At 40.1% G+C, this 19,754-nt stretch overlaps 1 protein-coding gene across 6 annotated transcripts in view; it reads left to right on the top strand.

Annotated features, from left to right (window-relative positions):
• LOC146002385 (uncharacterized) overlaps nt 1-19,754 on the top strand; it is a 132,679-nt gene that overhangs the window by 56,234 nt on the left and 56,691 nt on the right. For 3 of the 6 annotated variants that reach the window (XM_083140128.1, XM_083140132.1, XM_083140133.1), the window contains exon 1: nt 17,186-17,263. The exons of the other annotated variants lie outside the window; for them this stretch is intronic. The gene's annotated coding sequence lies outside the window, so the exon portion shown is untranslated. Of the gene's footprint in view, nt 1-17,185; nt 17,264-19,754 lie in introns of those variants that run through there. 6 annotated transcript variants of the gene reach the window in all.

Raw genomic sequence — 19,754 nt, 5'->3', positions numbered from 1 at the left:
TTCCACCAGGGGAGGGGACAGTAGAAACCAGAACCTCTTAATTATAAGGCGACAACGTTAAGCCATTGGATAAATAAATATACAGGAAGAACTCGCAGGGAACTTGTTATATTATCACCATGAAAGATGCGTTCATTTAAGAGGGTGTATTGCCAGAGACAAATATTTGAGACTTTCAGTGTTCACGGAGTTAGCTGCCTCGATTCAACAATGAAACACTGTGAAATTGAAACGACCACGTCAACTTTCGAAGTAGTATAAACTAACCAAACTACTTTTGGAAGAATAAGTTGTTGCTGATTCGACTGATTTGTTCTATGTGAAGTCACTTTTTCTGCTAATGGCTAATGGCGACAATGAGGTTCAATGGTGATGAGATGAAAGTGACGAAGGGGGGAAAACAAATGCACACAGACATTGAAAATACAACTCCCCACAAATTATTATTTTGACTGTGGTTCCAGGCGCCAAAGACTCGTTCGTCTGCAAAATGAAAGTGTCGAGGCTATACTGCGCAGGATAGAGGTTGACATTTGAGCGCTTTCGAAAAGGTCACGCTATACAACCCAAGTCGTCTGTGAAAAAGAGATGAATTACCTGGTGATCAATTTCGATGAATTCCTTGTGTCGAAAATCACATTCTACAAAATGTAAACCATTTGTTGCCTCAGTGCATGTGTTCATCTAACCATATGTGTATTACTTCTCCCACATGAGTAACGAAGACTTACTTCATAAAACGAATAACAACTTAGCTCACAAATTTTTCAATGTTACTTGATTATTACTTTTGGGCAGTGGTCAGAAGTAGCGAGCTACTTGTAGCGTCGCTACTGTAGCTAGCTACAAAATTTGTAGCGGTAGCTGTAGCGACGCTACATTTTGAAAATTGTAGTTGTAGCGGTAGCGAAGCTACAAAATTCCTGTAGTTGTAGCGAAAATTTCGCTACAGCTACATTTTTTCTCAGCATTTTGAGGTGAATTTTGAATGTGGCAACAGCGTCAGAAAAAATTGACAGTAACCTTTAATTTTGCAGGAGGTTCATAAAGACAGTCTATTGCATGGAGATACAGATTATCTAGATTGTAGATTATAGATATCTGCGTAATTTATTTAATTAGTATATGAATAATTCAGATATCCAGATAACTAACTGACATATATGAATATATTCCAGCTAACAGCTACGTTTTTTTAGGGAGAAACATGCCTCGTTTGCTGCACCACTGGAAAAAAATGCCTCGTTTGCGTCACCCTCGGAACAAATCCTGTGGATATTCATGCTGTAAGAGACACCAAAGTGTCATTAATTGCTGTGTAAGACACAACTTGCAGTGCAAAAACGAGCGATGGATTCTCCACTGCACTGACAAGGGAATAGTGCCAGCAATAAATGGCTCAGTACGTTAACAGCATTGATCATCCATAGTCAGTATATAGGATCTCACCAGCAAGAAATTATTGTTACATGAATGATAGAGTTTCTGGAATTACAGTTACATGAATGATAGAGTTTCTGGAATTACAATTATTTTCGCGATAGTATTTGTTCACAAATTTTAAAATTACTATACGTTTAGAGCACTCAGGTTTACACGACAGTTTCCTCAATAATTTTATCATATTGCAAAAATTATGTACGAGTTATTGACTTTCCTGCAGAAACGACAATTTTCTTTAGTTAATATACATAGTTTTCAAATTTATGTATTTCTCCTACTTTTGCGTCACTTTTCTGTAACTTTTGCTAATCATAACATCATCATCATCATCATCCTTTGCCGTTTCCTGCCTCTGGCTGGGTCGGCATAGAAGTCAAGCCTCTCCATTTTTTCTTGGTCTTTCACAACTCCTCTCTTTCCACGGTGTTCCAATCTTGTCCTCTTCTCCTAACACTCTCCACTCTCTGCTCTTTCCACCGACATCTTGGTCTTCCCCTTGACCTTATTCCCACTCCTTGTCATTGTAAGCTCTTACTGGTAGTCTTTCTGCATCCATCCTCTTCATGTGTCCGAACCATCTCATCTGTGCCTGATCTATCCTGTCCTGAAACTTCACTACACCCACTGTCTGTCGGATCTCCTGATTTCTTATTCTATCCCTTCTAGTCTTCCTCAAAAGACTCCTTAAAAATTTCATCTCCACTGAATGCATCTTTTCTTTGTCTCTCTGTCATTGTCCAAGTCTCTGCTTTGTACGTAATTATTATTCTCTTTTCTATAGTCACTTTCTGCCACTTTCTCCCACTTTCGGCCAATTGTGAGAACGAGGAAGAATGATGAATGATGAACAGTGTGGGGAATGGAGGAGCAGGAGGATCTCATCCTCCCAACTTGGCGTCTTTCCTAGTTTTTGTTTTGAGTCCATTTTATGCATAGATAAGCTGATCGAGACTGGACCCTAACCACTATGTGCCTCCACTGGGTATCGAACCTGGGGCCCCTTTTGTAGTCAAAGGGCTCCAGGTACTTTTCATTCAAAATGCTGACTTCATATCAGTCTATAAAAAATGAAATATTTATTCTCAAGAAAAATATGTTGATGTGAACATAAATACGTAATCCTACCAAATTTTATTTGTGTATAGTTGTAATAATTAATTTGTGTAACACCCTAATTGCAATATTCATATATCAAATTTGAATTGATATGCCACTTGCATAGGTATGGTATTCTCAAAAACTATAGTAAAAATAAGTAACTGAAGCAACACTGCTATCAAAATTATCGAATGACTGGAATCATGATAACAAATAACATAATTTATTTACCAGTAGTAGGGGATTTTTTTAATACCCATATGGTTGTTTTCATTTTTTTTATGCAGAAGTAGCGCAAAAAGTAGCGAAGTAGCGAGTAGCGAACAGGAGTAGCGTAGCGAGCTACTTTTTGGTAAATGTAGCTGTAGCTGTAGCGAAGCTACATTTTGGAAGAGTAGTTGTAGCTGTAGCGAAGCTACTTTTAAAATGTAGCGTTCTGATCACTGCTTTTGGGCGATATTTTGTCAATATAGCCTTTCATAAGCCTGGGGATTATTTATGCAGAATGAACAAAGAATTGGTTTTTTCGTAGGTGTGTGTTTACATTCCCAATAAGACATTAATTTTAATTTAACTATTCAGTGGCGGTGATTAGGAGCAGAGTTCCCCCCGCCACATTATGCCACTTGTTGCACCCGCACTATGGCCTTTTAATGCAAAGACTTTTCTACCAAAAAATAAACTGTCCTTGCCCCCAAGTTTTGGCACCCGATAGCCGTTACCGCAAATATTCAGATACATTTGTCAGTTGTAATAACCTTGTGAGCCAAGAAAAGTGATCAATAACCCCAAGTTTCAGTCAAAAACTCATATAATGAAAGTAATTTGATCAGGAACATGCATTTAAATTACGAGAAAGTAATTTAATCCTTCACCATTGTCTACCATGACAATTTCTATCACTATCGTCTAATATATAAAGTGGAGTAGGTATGTGCCTTGTATTTTTTACACTTGATGACAAAATGTGATGCAACCAATTCACAATTATTTCACTACATTGACATGAAGAAAAGAGTGTGATTAGAATGTATGGCTGCGCACACACAAACACTTACCTTGAAATAATTGTGTCCATCGGAGACAAAGAAGTGAAACAAGATGCGACAATAGATTAGAAAAAAAGAGGAAAGAAACCAGCACACACACACAGATACATATGATGTGTTTGAGCATGGCAGTTAAGAATGGAACGAGAGAAAGTGAAAGGGAGAAGGAGGTGACAAGCTGAGAAAGAAAGATATAGGAAGCCATTAGGGAGTAAAAAAGAGAAGATGAAAAGGAAAGGGAAAAGAAGTGAAGGGAAATCGGGAGTGTAAGAGAGAAGGGGATACATATGCATGTATGTCGTACATATGTGTCTCACATGCATATATATATACCTATATAATATATATATGTATACCTGCCCACCCTAATCTATCAATATACAGCTTCTGCCCACCCGGTCGAAAATTTCTTGCGCCGCCCCTGCTTCTGCCACCCGCCTAATTTCATGGCCGTGCGTTTAGGCTAAATTGATAGCCGAATGAGGGGGTAGAACGATATGTACACTCTCTCTGACGAATGACGTAAACCCCCGTGTGGCTTGTTGCCTGTGGCGTGTTCCTTCCGTCTGAAAGCTCCTTGCGTGTACGATGGATAAAGAGTGGATGGGAACTAGAAAAGCAAGGCAGATTCTATACATTATCTAGCTATTGATAATCAACAAACTTTATTTGATATACTCATGTTCTTATGATTAAGGAATCATATTTATTCTCACTATATCTACAGTGAGCAAAGTGATTACAGGTTTAACCCATTTTAGAGAATAATATTTTGTGATGTCTCTGGACAAAACGAGACGAGACACAAGACGGGACAAACGAATATTTTCGAGACGAGATAGCATTTCCACGAGACGAGACAGACCAAAGTCTCGTCTCGTCTCGTGGGCAACACTATGCATAAGCGAAGGGGAAGCGAGGGGAGAAAACAAATGACTGCACTTTGCGAGTTTGGCGGAGGGTTTTCTCATCTTGGTTGAGCTGTAGGTGCAGGCCTTGTCGCTCAAATGGCTATTACGTCACTGAGCTCAGTTCGTTCTAGATTAGATGTCTACAGAATCATCTTTCCCACAATTTAAATTCAAGAAGAAATTGAGGCTGGACTTGCAACGAAGTAGTTTTCACTTTCATTTATTTATTTTTACATTCTCTTACTAGCGCAATCGTCATACGGGTTTTGACTTTCATTGTAATGGCAATGCACTTATCACTGAGGAGTTTAAATACACTTTTCCAAGTCTCGGTAAAAAGGCAACGAAGAAGTGTTTGTATCAAGGTTTTCTTACGCAGTGGACTTTCCTACACATATAACATGTCGAGTGTGTCATAATTTTGTTTGTGAAACGTGATGCATAAACACATATTCTGTGGGAGTGACTTGGAAATTTATTCAAAATTTCCAAGAAGGAGAGCCACTTTTACTTGCATTCACTCTGCTGGAAAATGGGATGATGACTTTGTAAGCAGATAAACAAATGTGTTAGTTGTTGTAAATCGGTGAAAAAAAACATCATTAAGTATTCCAAATTCGATTAGAAGAGATTTCTCCTCATTGCCAGCGCCAATTCATGTCATATTCATTTCTTTACGATATATATGTCACAGCGAAAAACGAATTCCTGAAAGTCTGGAACATTATAATTTTATTTATTTATTTCCCCTTCAACAGAGACAAGTCTCCAATTACTGAAAGGTAATATCAAAATATTACATTTTCATTTACAACTTGTATGTACGCACGTACACATTCTCCCTCCTTCCTCCTTTACACACACACACATATTCACAAACATAGACAGATAATACATAATATATATATATATACATACATCTTGGTGACAGACCAGGTTTACTGCTTAACTGTGACAATATTTTCAGATATTTACACATTTCATCTGAATTACACAAAACGAGTATCACAAACACTGGTACAATATATCATTACAACAAACTTCAATATGACAAATCCAATTCTCATAATAAATACATTATTAAGAGAGATGCCCCTTTAACATATAATGGTAATGATAATGATAATGTATACATTACCGACTTGTTGAAAGAATACACAGTGTTCCATAATTTTCCGGACTAGGACGAGAAAAGAGGAACCGCGTACGCAATGACACTTTTAGGTGTATATTATTCTAAATACATTCCTTGTGTGCCAGCCCCGTGGCGGAGCGGTTAGCACATTGCGCTACAAAGCCAGGGGTCCCGGGTTCGAATCCTGGCCTGGGCATGGATGTTTGTGAGTGTCTCTTCATCAATTTCATCATATCATCACTCATCCCCATCTTCGCAAATTAGCCAAAAGTGGCACAAAAACCGAAGTAAAATAAAGCAAATGAAACTAAAACATTCCTTCTGCTTCAATACACTGAAAGCAACAGGTTGTTAAAACACTTCTGGAAGTGTTTGACGGTAATAGTGTTGAGATACTTGGTGTAGCTCTTTGAATGTCTGCAGCAGCATCTAACTGGGTCCCTTTCAGCCGAAATTTCAGTTTTGGGAAAATGAAGTAGTCAGGAGGAAGCAAATCAGGAGAATAGGGGGGATGATGAGCAGAACAACTGTTGGGACAACCACAGACCGATGACTTGGTGCATTGTCAATCAAAAGGGACCACGAGCCCTGTTGTCGGTATGTGGGCGTACCCGTTTAAATAGTGCCCACAGACGCTTCAAAAGCTCAAGGTGGAACTCCCCTGTGTCTGTCCATTGGGAACAAATTCTCTATTAAATGATACCCGTGGAGTCGAAGAACGTGACGAGCATCGTCTGTATACCTACGGTACTTTTGCAGGCGAACTCTCTTGGGTTTTGGGGATCCTTGGCTCCTCCACACCGAACTCTGGCGCTTTGTTAACGGCACATATTGGAAACACCATGTTTCGTCACCGGTCACGATAGTTTTCAGGAAATTGGAATCCTTGTTCGCAGTCCTAACCAGGTTTCTGCAATGTTGATCCCTTTGGGTTCTCTGGTCATTTTCGACATGGTGACCTAGGGTGGTGTCGCTTATGTTACTGTAACTTTTAAGAGGATCATTCCCCAACGTTCAAATTTACCAGCGAGAGAGAGTAAACATCGGGGTAATTGCAGAAGGGGTGTTTCTCCAAATCATGCAATATGTAAATGCACTACGACATCAGTCCGGAAAATTATGGGACACACTGTATACATAAAAAAAAACACACAATATAAATTAACTTTAAAAGTACCTAAAAAGGAGAGAAATAAAATAAATTTAAAGAGTTTTTGTTACCACAGCCAAAAATCATCACTGTCCTTATTGATGAATAACTCATTACAATGAATAGTACGATGAAAGTAACCAAAAATCAAGAAAATGAAACAGAGAGGAGGGTGAGAACTTCATCACGACCAAAATTAATTAAAAAATACTTGTTTACTATTGCATAATATTAAGTTGATTTTTCCGCAAACTTACATAAAGGTAATAATGAGATTGTGATTATACAGCTTTACGTGTCTACGCGTACCACTGCAACTAATAATACCAATAAAAATAATGATCAGGGACTTATTTAAAACATTTTGACCTTAATTTATTTGGCAGGAAAGCTGTTTTTATACAAATTTTACTGATCATAACTAGACATAAGCTAGATAATGAATACGATGCTGTTATATATCTCTTCTCGTATCATACTCGAGGGTATAAGGGGTGACCCTCTCTACAGCTCAAATGTCAACCTCCCTCCTACGTGGAACACCCTGGACTGCATTTTGCAGACTAACGAGGATGTGGCGCCTGCACTCGTAGCCTGTATAATCCCCTGTGGGGCTTGTGCCGTGTGCTGCACATCTGTATTTGTGATTGTCCCTTCAACCATCTAATCCCCATTCATGCTCATCTTCGCAAAGTAGTAAAACAAAGAAAATCAAAATCAACAACATCAAATACTAATATATATACAGGGTGTCTCAAAAGTAATAGCGCAAACTGACACAGGTGAAAGTACACGATAATAGAAGCAAAAAAAGTCTGAGTAAACATGGTCTGCAAACGGGCCGTTTTCGAGATAATCGCGAATGTGTGATTACAAACTGCCACTCACTTCATTGTTTGTAAATGTCGTCCTAGTTGGTAAAATGCTAATAATGTGTGCGAATGTGTGGTTGGTTACAAGCCGACACTGATTTGCATTTTGTAAACACCGAGTGCTTTACTCCTTGCGCGTTCCGAGGTTTGCTCTTTGTTTACAAAACAGAACATTTTCCGAGAGGTGACGTTGTAATCAAACAGGATGGATACAATCAGTACACAGTCTAATCAAACTGTGGGAGTCACGTCACGTCAGTTGTGCTGCGTAGTGACACATTTTGACATTGACACTTAGCATTTTACCAACTAGGACGACGTTTACAAACAATGAAGTCAGTGGCGGTTTGTAATCACACATTCGCTATTTTCTCGAAAACGGCTCGTTTGCAGACCATGCTTACCAGACTTTTTTGCTTCTATTATCGTGTACTTTTACCTGTGTCAGTTTGAGCTATTACTTATGAGACACCCTGTATATATATATATATATATATATATATATATATATATATATATATATATATATATATATATATATATATATATATATATAAACACACACGCACACGCATCAACACACACACACAGGGTGAACCAAAAGTCGCAATACATAGGAAAATAAAATTTTGTTTTTGTTTTCATATTTATTTATATTTTAACTTGTTCTTTTCTAATGCGTGTTCATCAAGAGTGGGACAAACTTATTGCAAACCAATGGTAACCACGTAGAGCATATTATACATTGTTTCTTATCACAACATATTTATTTTTCCTATGTATTGCGACTTTTGGTCCACCCTGTATATATATATATATATATATATATATATATATATATATATATATATATATATATATATTAATCTTATTAACATATTATTTACAAACTTTATTATCATCATTACATTTGAGATACTTTGTTTCGACTCCTCCCAAAATATAATTCTAGGTACATGATGAACAAGAAGCCGCGGCGATCTGGTTGGAAAGGCGTCTTATTGCCACGCCTGAGATCCGGGTTCGATTCCCGGAGTGCGTGATCCAAGGTCGGAAAGCTGCAGAAAACGTCTATGGAGTTTACTCAGCCTCAAATAAGCGGATACCTGGAGGCAACCCTGGGGAGGTAAAGGCGACCGAAGTGTGGTGCTAATCACATCAGCTTAAAAAATATTTGTCTGTCCTTCCTTCCACCCCCTCCCCCAATGTGAGCCTTCGTGACACGGTACAATGTGCACGGGGAACTTTACCTTAGGTCATAGACAAGACAAGAAAGAATAGAGATAAAAAATAAAAGGGAGAAGCAGAAGCTGAAATCGGATTTTATTTCCCTTGACCCTCCTGGGGAAGAGGGGGGCTCAATCCATTAGCAATACGCCAGAAGGCGAACTGTAAATATCTGGAAACCTTTCGGTTTCCGCAAATTACGACAATGAACTTATCATCAGTGGCACTTGACGTTTCCCGTCCGTCAAGAGAACCGTTCGTAAAATGACGTAAATGGGTCAATGTGGCCAGCAAGTGTTTTCTTTTCCCCCGTGCACAATCAAGAAGGCGGAAACACTTGCTTACGGAGAAAGTGATGCAGTCCGCCCGACAGATGCTCGGTACATGTGAGCGGAGAAAGAAACCTTGATTCGAAGTAAAGGCTGTCGATTGCAGAACAACTGTCTCGTATGTAAGCATAAGGTTGCCAATTTGGATCTTTTGGAGCCATATCTGGCTCTTTCTCGACAGTGGTCCCGGGTTTCGAATCCCGTCCTGGGCATGGTTGTTCTTTGTGAGTATACCTTCATCAATTACCTTTTCAAATTATTGAAATTTTTGAAATTATCAAAATTTCATCCTCATCTTTCCGATTAGCTAATGTCAGAATTGCGAAGTAAAATAAACCAAATCCTAAAATTTCGAAATGCTCCAAGGAGCTTTCAAGCTCCACGAACATAGATGTCCGGAAGGGGAGGGGGCAAGGAAGGCCGCCCCCTTTGGAAAATGAATGTTCACCTAAAAAGTATATATTTCACACATAATTTCATTTCAGTCACAGTAATTTATGATCATTATTATAAGGGAGTTGAAGGAACATGATAATTTCGGACTGAAGCAGTGTTTCTTGAGAGGGCATCACTACCTAGGTATTATGGGGGAAAATATGCCTTCTTTGGTCCCCCTGAAAAAAATACAAAACGCATTCAAAAATAGGGATACACTAAAGAGACATACTTCCTCACAGACAGTGGAAGAGACCCGCTCTTCTCAAAAAAGCTAAACACATTCCTTAAAACACTGTCATCTCCTCTCAATATGGCAGAAAGAAAGAAAGGGGGGGGGGTGTTACCTCTTGTGTAAATTGCTAGGAGATGCCCAATGTTATTTACAAACTACGACACACGTTGTTGGTTTTAAAACGTATCGACATAAATACAAGTACTCAAAATTAAGCTGTGAACTGGGACGAACGCTCCCTGTTCCCCATTGGCTTCGACCCCCAAAGACCAAGAAGGAATTGCTAATTCAATTAACTCTGGCACAGAATATGTATTCTACACGTGATATTTAAAGGTGTACTGGCTGCTGACATGTAAAACGACCGATATTAGTGTGGAATCCCTAGTTTTCGGGGTCGCTAAGATGATTAGTGGCACTCCCAATGCCGTTCAACTCCAAGTTTATTTTACACTATAGTTAGAATTCATTACTTTCCTGCCTAATAGAAGATTGGGATAAATAACGCCGTGTAATCAGCTAGTCATAAAAAAAAATGAGGTAGCTGGGATGAACTATCATCGCCCTCCCCGTGGATCCGTGCTAACACAGCAGTCCCTCCTCCATCATTGATACCTAACATTACCCTAGGAGCAGGGGCGCCGAATTGTCAAAATTATTGGGGGAGGGGCTCTGATCACTTAAATAAATTAATGAATGACTCACTCTCTCCCTTTTTTAAGTTTTTGCCTCAGTGTTCGGAATCTCATAAAAGCCCATGAATTCCTCAAAAATATCAAAATTTTTATTCACAGTTCGAATGCAGAATATTAATTGTCAACGGATGGATATGTCACAAGTTTCGTCAACCATAATAGCAAAATATTCCCGACTTTTAATATCTGCTACCACGGAGCGCAAAACAGATCTCCCTAATATATCAATGATCTCATTCTGAATGTCATGGGAGAGCCATTTGTAGCCCGAACGTCCCATCCACTACCCTAGCTCATGCACATCGTCTTTTGAAACTCATTTTAGTAAATATTTTAACAATACTCATAATTACGTACTTAGTATATAGTAATAAGGCATGTGTTTTGCTGTCTCTGGTCATAGCCCCCCCCCCCAAAGTTGATGGTTTAGCGGTCTCAGCCCCCCAAAGTTGATGGTCTAGTCTAGAACATTTCAAATGTATATTTAAAGTTAAGTTCATGTGGTACAATTCAGAGTAAACTTTACAAGAGAAGCAAAATAATACATTAGATCCTCTTAAGCAAAATTATTTTGGGGGCTCTGCCCCCACATCGTTAACATTGGGGGGGGGGGGCTCGAGACCCCCCAAGCCCCATGGAGTCGGCGCCTATGCCTAGGAGGTAGTTTATCGGGCGCTCGAAAATCTAGCTCCTCGAAAGTTGTTTTAGTTCCATTTAAGGTGCAACTTAGCTCTTTTATGCGGATCCGTTTTGGCAACACTGAATCAACCAGTCCTTCCTCAATTCGAAACTTGCAGGTCCGGTAAGTGACAATCGTAAGGCCACCAGGGGAATTCTGGGAGAAAATCAAAGCAAAACCTATTAGAGTTAATGCGGACTGAACTTGTTTGTTACGATTATTCCCGCACGCAATGGATACGCCTTATGTTATATAACAGCGTCAATGATTAAGGAAGTGTTTCTTTTATAAATCTCGTGTCCACTTCTTCCTATTTTCTTGCTATGTTTTGATTTCCTTCTTACACATACTCCATCTTGATTTCTCCTTCCTTTATTTCTCTTCACATATATATTTTCGTATACCGGCCCCCGTGGCGGAGTGGTTAGCACATCGCGGTACGACGCCAGGGGTCCTGGGTTCGAATCTTGGCCTGGGCATGGATGTTCGTGAGTGTCCATTCATCAATTTCACCATGTCATCACTCATCCCCATCTTGGTAAATTATCCAAAAGCGGCACAAAAAGGGAAGTAAAATGAAGCAAATCAAAAAAACAAACAAACAAACGTGTTGTGTTCAACAAATACCAATATTGATTGATATAATTGATTAATTCGATTCATTTTACTTCAATATTCTGCCACATTTGGCTAATCGCGAAGATGAAGATGATGAGATGACACACTCACAAAGAACACACATGCCCAGACCGGTATTCGAATCCGGAGACCCTGACATCGTAGCATGGTCTGCAAACCAGACCGCCACGGAGATCGACAAACGCACCAATATGAAATGTGAGGTCCTGCACGACCGTTAAAATGTCGCTGTCGTAGCTGAAGCTTGCTATGAAGAGTGCAATGCTTATGCAGTATAATCGAAAAACAGAACAATTTACATAGTTATTTAGTTTTATACATCCTCGACGCAGTTTCTCTGCGGGGCAAGTAGAGGCAATTGACCCCACCCCATCTTGCGCTGGCCAGGTCCGTAGCAAGGCAGGGGCCAGGGGGGCTCAGCCCCCCTGGAACTGCCGTCAGCCCCCATGACACTGCCATCAGCCTCCCATTTACAGTAGGTAAACTATTTTGCATAATTTGTTTGCAGTGAAGAGTGAAAATGTAGACAACTTACAACTTTAAGGATAAATCCACAGAATATGAACAGTATCTATTACATTCGCTCAGTTTGTTTATGAGCAGAAGTAGCTGCAAGTAAGTATTTCTAGACTTCAGAAAGTTCTTTCATAGGAGAGCTTCTTTATCTGTACCTTCACTGTCCTTGTTGCAACCTCCCGTTTAGACAGAAATCTGTGACTTTGATGTCATCATGCAAGTTCCCTCCGCATCTGCGTCAAAGGTCAACAACAGCTCCCAAGTTTTTGGGAAGGAAGGGGAGTTTAATTGCTTCAGCCGGGGGTGGAATATACTGTAGGCACTGTGATTAAATATTGTGCGTTTTTTGTGTGTGATATACATATCTGTATCATCTAAAATAGGGCGTGTGTAAGGGATAATTTCAGTATCAGTCAAGAGATGTTTTAAAAGATGTAGAAAAATGTACTATTTGTGTAGTATATGATATTTATAAATGAATGAGCGCCCCCCCCCCCCACACACATAATTTACCTTCATTTAATATTTTTTTTTAAAAAAATGGATTTGGTTTACAAAGCCTCCCCCTGATAACCCGTGAGCCCCCCTGGATATCAATTCTAGCTACGGGTCTGGCGCTGGCCTTTCTAAATGGCATAATTTTTATGGGCTGTTGCGCTGACAGACGTTTAAGTAAGTTGATGATTTGTATTTCCTATGCATAAAATTAATACAAAATGTTTCAAAGTCCATGTTGGGTTTTAGCACTTCGTAATGTACAGCAGTTTATATATATATAAAAAACAACATAATAAAACATAAAATAAAATAAATTCTGCCTTGGTAAGCATGTTGAGTTTTTGGTTACCATGGAAACAAGGCTTAATGGTGTCAGCCAGGGTTGTTAGAGGTCCAGGAATTTTAAATAGATTCAATTCCGGTCCAGGAGAGAAAATTAGTAAGCGTGAATGGGTTCTGGACCGTAAAGAACCTTTTTATCTGTAAAGCATTTCAATTCGGTCCAGGAACCTTCTTCACCGGGTCAATTTAAATACTGTCCAGGAACCTTTTTTCAATGTAACAATACGTAACTTGGACCTAATTTAAATTGTGCGAGAAAAAAGATTCCGGTCCTGTAGCAGAAACCCAACAGAACCCATTAGAATTTATGGATTTCTGGACCTTTAACAACCCTGGTGTTAGCAGTTTTTGTTTAATGTGTACATTTTTCGTATCATTGAATTTTGTAATGAGATAGTTGTTTCCTGTCAATGCTGCCTAGATATCGAATATGATAAGCTGTTCATTTATATGCAGAAATCATAGTTCAGTTTTACATGAAGTGTCCATGCCTGCACGCTTGATTGCAATACAGACTGTAATGAGCTTATATTTTTTGTTCTCTCTTATAATTTTTGTTATTATTGGTGTTGCTATTGATATGAACATTAGGGGTGCACCCGCTATGGTCTTTGTTTTGAAAAGTAGAATATCGCACGTAGGCTTTAGGAGAAAAGGTAAAAGACACATCTACCTCTTGTACATTGTAACATGGTGTGATGGCCTGCGGGGGTGGATGTGGAAGTAGGGCACCATGATCCAGCCGCCTCCGGAGGCTGGGTACAACCCAGAGCCGTTCCAATGATGGGAAAATTTTTCCAGCTGAAATCGCCCACTCCGGGAATCGAACCCGAGTCCTCGAGCGTGGTAAACACCCTACCGATTCTTAGCCACCTAAAGTTCAAGATGAGTTACAAAATTTATTACTTTTAGACTTTGAAGGTAAATCGCGTAAGTACTGGGTTTTATTGGAGTCAGGAGGTAGCTAGGCTACCTGCGAAGCCTGAAGTCTAGATAATTAGATAATAAAATACAGGAGAAAAATCTATCAGAAATTGTAAATAAAATTATTCATATCAGTGAGATGATGATGATCGTGATTCAGGAGTTGGCAACCAGATTTCCTATGAGTTGGCAACATCATTTCCTATGAGTTGGCAACCTGATTTCTTATGAGTTGGCAACCTGATTTCTTATGAGATGGCAACATAATTTCCTATGAGTTGGCAACCTCATTTCCTATGAGTTGGCAACCTCATTTCCTATGAGTTGGCAACCTCATTTCCTATGAGTTGGCAACCTCATTTCCTATGAGTTGGCAACCTCATTTCCTATGAGTTGGCAACCTCATTTCTTATGAGATGGCAACATCATTTCCTATGAGTTGGCAACCTGATTTCTTATGAGTTGGCAACCTGATTGCTTATGAGTTGGTAAACTAATTTCTACTCATAGCCTAGGACTACGTGACGTAGTGAGAGAGAGCCCATATCTTGGAGACAGTGTACGTCACTGATTGGAGTATATGCTACCTTGTCCACTACTCTCTCAGAAATAAATTGTTCCGAACATCTATTTACTTGGCAGTTGTAAGATTTCTGAGAACGACCAATTTTGATGTTTATGGGGAGATTGTTTTCTTTTTGGGAGGAGGAATGGTGACTTTTGTGCACATGCCTGCTACGACATGAACAAATCGCTACAAAAATCAGCTGATTGGTAATTTGTGGCTCCTAATCTCTTCCTGCACAGGACTACTAAATTAGATTGTGTTTTGTTTATGCTGCGTCGGTTTTCTACCTATCTAGGATAATCATAAGCTTGATTGATTAATCGAAATGAAAATATTGGGTGCGTCATCGTTTAGGCTATTTGCCCTGTCATATTGTATGAGACCAAACCCTTACCATTACAAAAATCAACACAGTGTTTCTGAGGACTCAAATCTTCTTACCTAGGTTAAAAGCTGAGGCTGTAAAGTGGCGCTCTACATACAAGGACAACACAGCCATAGAGAGGAGTATGCTGACTGTAGGTCCAGACGCCAGAACCTCGTTACCCTGCCACATTTCAGTTACCGAGTGTACGAGGGTCACTATATTTTGAGCCTTGGCAACACTGATTGAAGTTAGGCGCGATTTGACGTTTGCACGGAATCGTCTGGCATTATTGACCATAACGTACTTCAAATGTTTTGTCAATAGCTTGATTTGTGTTGTTTATGTTACCTTGGAGATTGCGCGACAACAATAAAATGGAATTAACTCTTGAACATTTTCGTGCGATGATTTTTTACGATTTTCGACGTGGATTATCAAGACAAGAGTGCATCGATCAACTTACTTCCACACTTGGCGATGAAGCCCCATCCTTTGCCACTGTGAAACGCTGGTATAACGAATTTAATCGTGGCCGCCATTCGCTCACCGACGAGATTCGCGAAGGTCGTCCAAAATCAGTTGTTGTTCAAGAAAACATTGATGCTGTGCAAAACCTAATACTGCAAGATCGTCATGTGACATACTGTGAGATTGAGGCAACCTTAGGCATGAGTTCCACCAGCATATATAAAATATTACATGATCATTTAGCTGTGAGAAAGGTATGTTCTCGTTGGATCCCACACAATTTGACAAAAACTCAAAAAGACGCTCGCGTCAATTGGTGCAAACAAATGCTCAATAAATACAATCGTGGTGCTTCAAAAGACGTATATAAGATTGTAACAGGTGACGAATCATGGATATATGCATATGAGCCGGATCGTAAACAGCAGTCGACTGTATGGGTGTTTCAAGATCAACCCAATCCAACAAAAGTTGTTCGCGCTCGAAGCACATCGAAACAAATGGTCGCCTGTTTTTTCGGGAAAACTGGTCATGTGGCAACTGTGCCTTTAGAGGAGCGTAGAACGGTCAACTCTGAATGGTACACAACAATTTGTTTGCCAGAGGTCTTCGGTCAAATACGGAAAACAAACAAACGCCGTCGGATCATTCTTCATCAAGACAATGCCAGCTGTCACACATCTCGTCTAACAACCGACTTTATGAACAGTCAAAAAATCGAATTGATGGGTCATCCGCCGTACAGTCCTGATTTGGCACCCAATGACTTCTTCTTGTTCCCGAATGTCAAGAATAAATTGCGTGGACAACGATTTTCGTCGGCGGAAGACGCCGTTGATGCGTTCAAAAACCATATTATGGAGGTGACTCAAGAAGATTAGAAAAACTGCTTTGACAAATGGTTCGAACGAATGCAAAAGTGTATTGACCATAAAGGAGAATACTTCGAAAAACAATAAAGCAGTTTTCAATGCCAAATTCCTGTTTTTTCATTGTTAGGCTCAAAATATAAATAGTGACCCTCGTACTACGTGGAAGTGGGGTTGATTTTCGGGTGCCTTCTGTTCTCACAATAGAACGAACACAAGGCACCTATTCATTGCCGAGGATTCGAACCCAGGACACATGTTTCCGTCACCACGCAACCACTCCAGTGCAGGAACACTGTTAGTAAACCGGTAATATAAAGTTGTAGGATCACGCACTGTCCGCGAAATTAAAACATTACTAGTTTGGACATAACCAGCCTAAATAGCTCCTTTCTTCCTGGTCACAAGTCTAACTTGCGACACATGAACCAATTAAATATCGAACAGATCAGTGGAAGAATAAGCAACATTTCTTCGCAATAGACTTTCCTACATTTTTTATTGACTTTTTCTCGTGTCGTTTCCTAACGAAGAGAAACTTCCGAAAAAAACAAGCGCGTGTCGAACCCTAGAGGTGATGGTTTGATTCCAACATGTTCCTGGTGTCATGCCGCTTGCGTTATTGGCAGTAAACGTACGGTACATACGGAAGAGAAGGTTATGATGAAGGCGGCACAGCGTGTCCGGAAGTAAAGTCCAACAAATATTAACCGCGCGATGGAGAAGTGACGTGTCATATTGTTGGTAGACTTCGTCTGAGCGCGTGGCCACTATCAGGATTCTCTGTGGTCTTGTGCGGGGAGCTGGAAAGTGGGTGAGCTACATCGCGTTCGGAGAAGGAATTACTTGGAAGTGATTGGTGGTGTAACTCGTGAACTTGCTGTGCTTGTGCTACTACAACTTAAGGCACCGTCGAACTAGAAGCTTTAAAAGTGTTTTTGTTGTGTAGCTTGAATTTGATTTCACGTCTTTTTCTGTCATTTTAGTTGCTCGCCTCAAAATTACGAAGGGTGATCAGAAAAAAGGTTACAAAGCCTGTGGGGCGAAAGTTCCTGCATGGCACTACTGCTCCACATAATCACCGATCCTGTTCAAGCACTTATCACAGTTGTTCATGGCGGTCGATCAAAATTTTGAGCCCAGATTTCGGTACCATCTTGGAACCTGCGGTTTTCACAACTTTATTGCTCTGAAAGTAGTGTCCAGACACATGTTCCTTCAGTGAGAATTCACAGCGAAGCGACAGGCGACACGTGTCGCTTGAGGACTCCACCAGTGAATCCAATCTTCAGTGGCCTCTCATGCCACTACGGTGTGAAACGTAGCTGCTGATTGGTTCTTTCCCAAGCGACGCCTGTCGGTTCGATGTGAAATCTCTTATACAGCAGAGAAAGATGGAAATCATTTGGGGCCAAATACAGACTGTACGTGAGGGGGGGAGGGTTGTCAGAGGTTTCCCAGTGACACCTTCGCAAAGAAGTTAAGGTTTGATGTGCGTATGGGAACGTGCATTATAGTGCAGAAAGACCTGGCTGGCTCTTTCCTTCTGTTGGCCTCCCGTAAATGCTGGCAAGGAGGGACAATTTCCCCTAGGTCTTTCTCGCTGGGGCAGCTGCTGATCACTGTTGCCAACTTCGCTCTTTTGGAGCCGGATCTGGCTCTTTCGTGCACTCGTTTGACTGTGAACTGTGGCACCCGCCCTCTGCCCCACTATGATGCCACCTCTGGCTCCGGCCCATAAATACCAACTTTTGCCATGAGTGTACATTTTGCACGTGACGTGATATTCGTATAGCTATATGCTGCGTCACCCACCTCTTCTTTCCTCCCCATGTATTTTTATATATAGCGCTGTGGCTAAGATGAAGATGACAATTTTGTTATCCGGGAACCCTTTATTTTCGATTATATATTAACATCATTGGATTATTGAGATGGGTGATGCCGCCAAATCTAGGCGGTGAAAACTAAGAATAAATTGCCATCACTTTCAAGGTAACGGTAATAGCAGCACCCCCACCCCTCTGACAACTAAAATTACCCTAGTAGGCACTTTATGCAGCCTTCGTTAATCTAGCTCCTTGAAAGTCCTCTTTAGCTATATTAATGGTGAAATTTAGCTCTATTATGCACATCAGGTTTGGCAACACTGCCAGGATGGCCGTAGGAGGCAAGGAGAAATGCACTAGGCTTATGGGACCATTATTTTATTCGTTCTCTCGGGAATATCAAACATCCGATGACGTAGAAAAGTACATGGACGGAAAAAGGACACGTTGAACTATGTCATAGTAGTAGGAAAAGTCGAAACTCCCATTTTATGAGCCGTAACTTGAAGTTGATGTCCCATAAGGAATACATGGGATTCGGTAAATACTAATTCATCATATTTTTAAAAAATCGTATAAGGCTTAATAATCAACTTAGGAAACCGCTTCCACTTGCCACATGGAGAGAAATTCATACTCTTCATTTCTGGCGGAGATCTTTTTAGTAGCATTGCTCATTCCGACGATATTGGAATAAATGCATGCCTGGTGCGTAATTGTTTACAACGACCCTGAATGTTATGCCCTTGTAACATTTTTCTTTCTGATCACCCCTAGTAGACGGAATTGATGAAAGGACAATAGCAAACACACTAGACATGACACAGAACACAAACCCCTGGCTGTGGATCGAGACGCCAGAGCCTCGTTAGTCTGAAAAACATTACACATACATTCATGGGCGTCCGGAAGGGGGGGCAAGGGAGGGCCGTGCCCCCCTGGAAAATGAAAGTCAACCAAAAATTATATATTTTTGACATATAATTTCATTTCAACCACAACAATATTTATTAATTATTGTATGAAAATGATAAATTCAAATTTAAGCATTGTGTTTTGAGGGAACAATACTATTATTGGGGAAAACTGTGCCTTTTTTGTCCCCGCTGGAAAAAAAATACCTTCCTTCCCCCTCCCTGGAAAATATCCGGCGGAAAGGAATTCGAACAAAGTTTACATCTTACTATTTGTCATTTGTGGATGTCAAAAACTTAGCTAAATAAATAACAGACCTTCGGATTGAAACCTAACGCAAAATACAGCAAGAAATTATGTTCCGCTTGATGAGAATTTTCTTAACTAAAGAGAATAACATTCCCCTGCGCCCCCCTCCTCCCCCACTTCGAGTATTGTACTGGGGTATAATACAGAATGTGCCCATATAGTATTCTGAGGATTCGCTGGAGAGAGGAGCGACATAATATAACCAAAATAGACAATAGACAGAGAAACTAAAAGTTCATCCTTCAAGTTAGT

This window comes from Lepisma saccharinum, chromosome 18 (assembly GCF_977018435.1).
Source record: "Lepisma saccharinum chromosome 18, izLepSacc3.1, whole genome shotgun sequence".
Classification (NCBI taxonomy): domain Eukaryota; kingdom Metazoa; phylum Arthropoda; class Insecta; order Zygentoma; family Lepismatidae; genus Lepisma; species Lepisma saccharinum.
The sequence above is the reverse complement of the archived record's forward strand: the minus strand, read 5'-3'. Positions and strand labels throughout refer to the sequence as shown.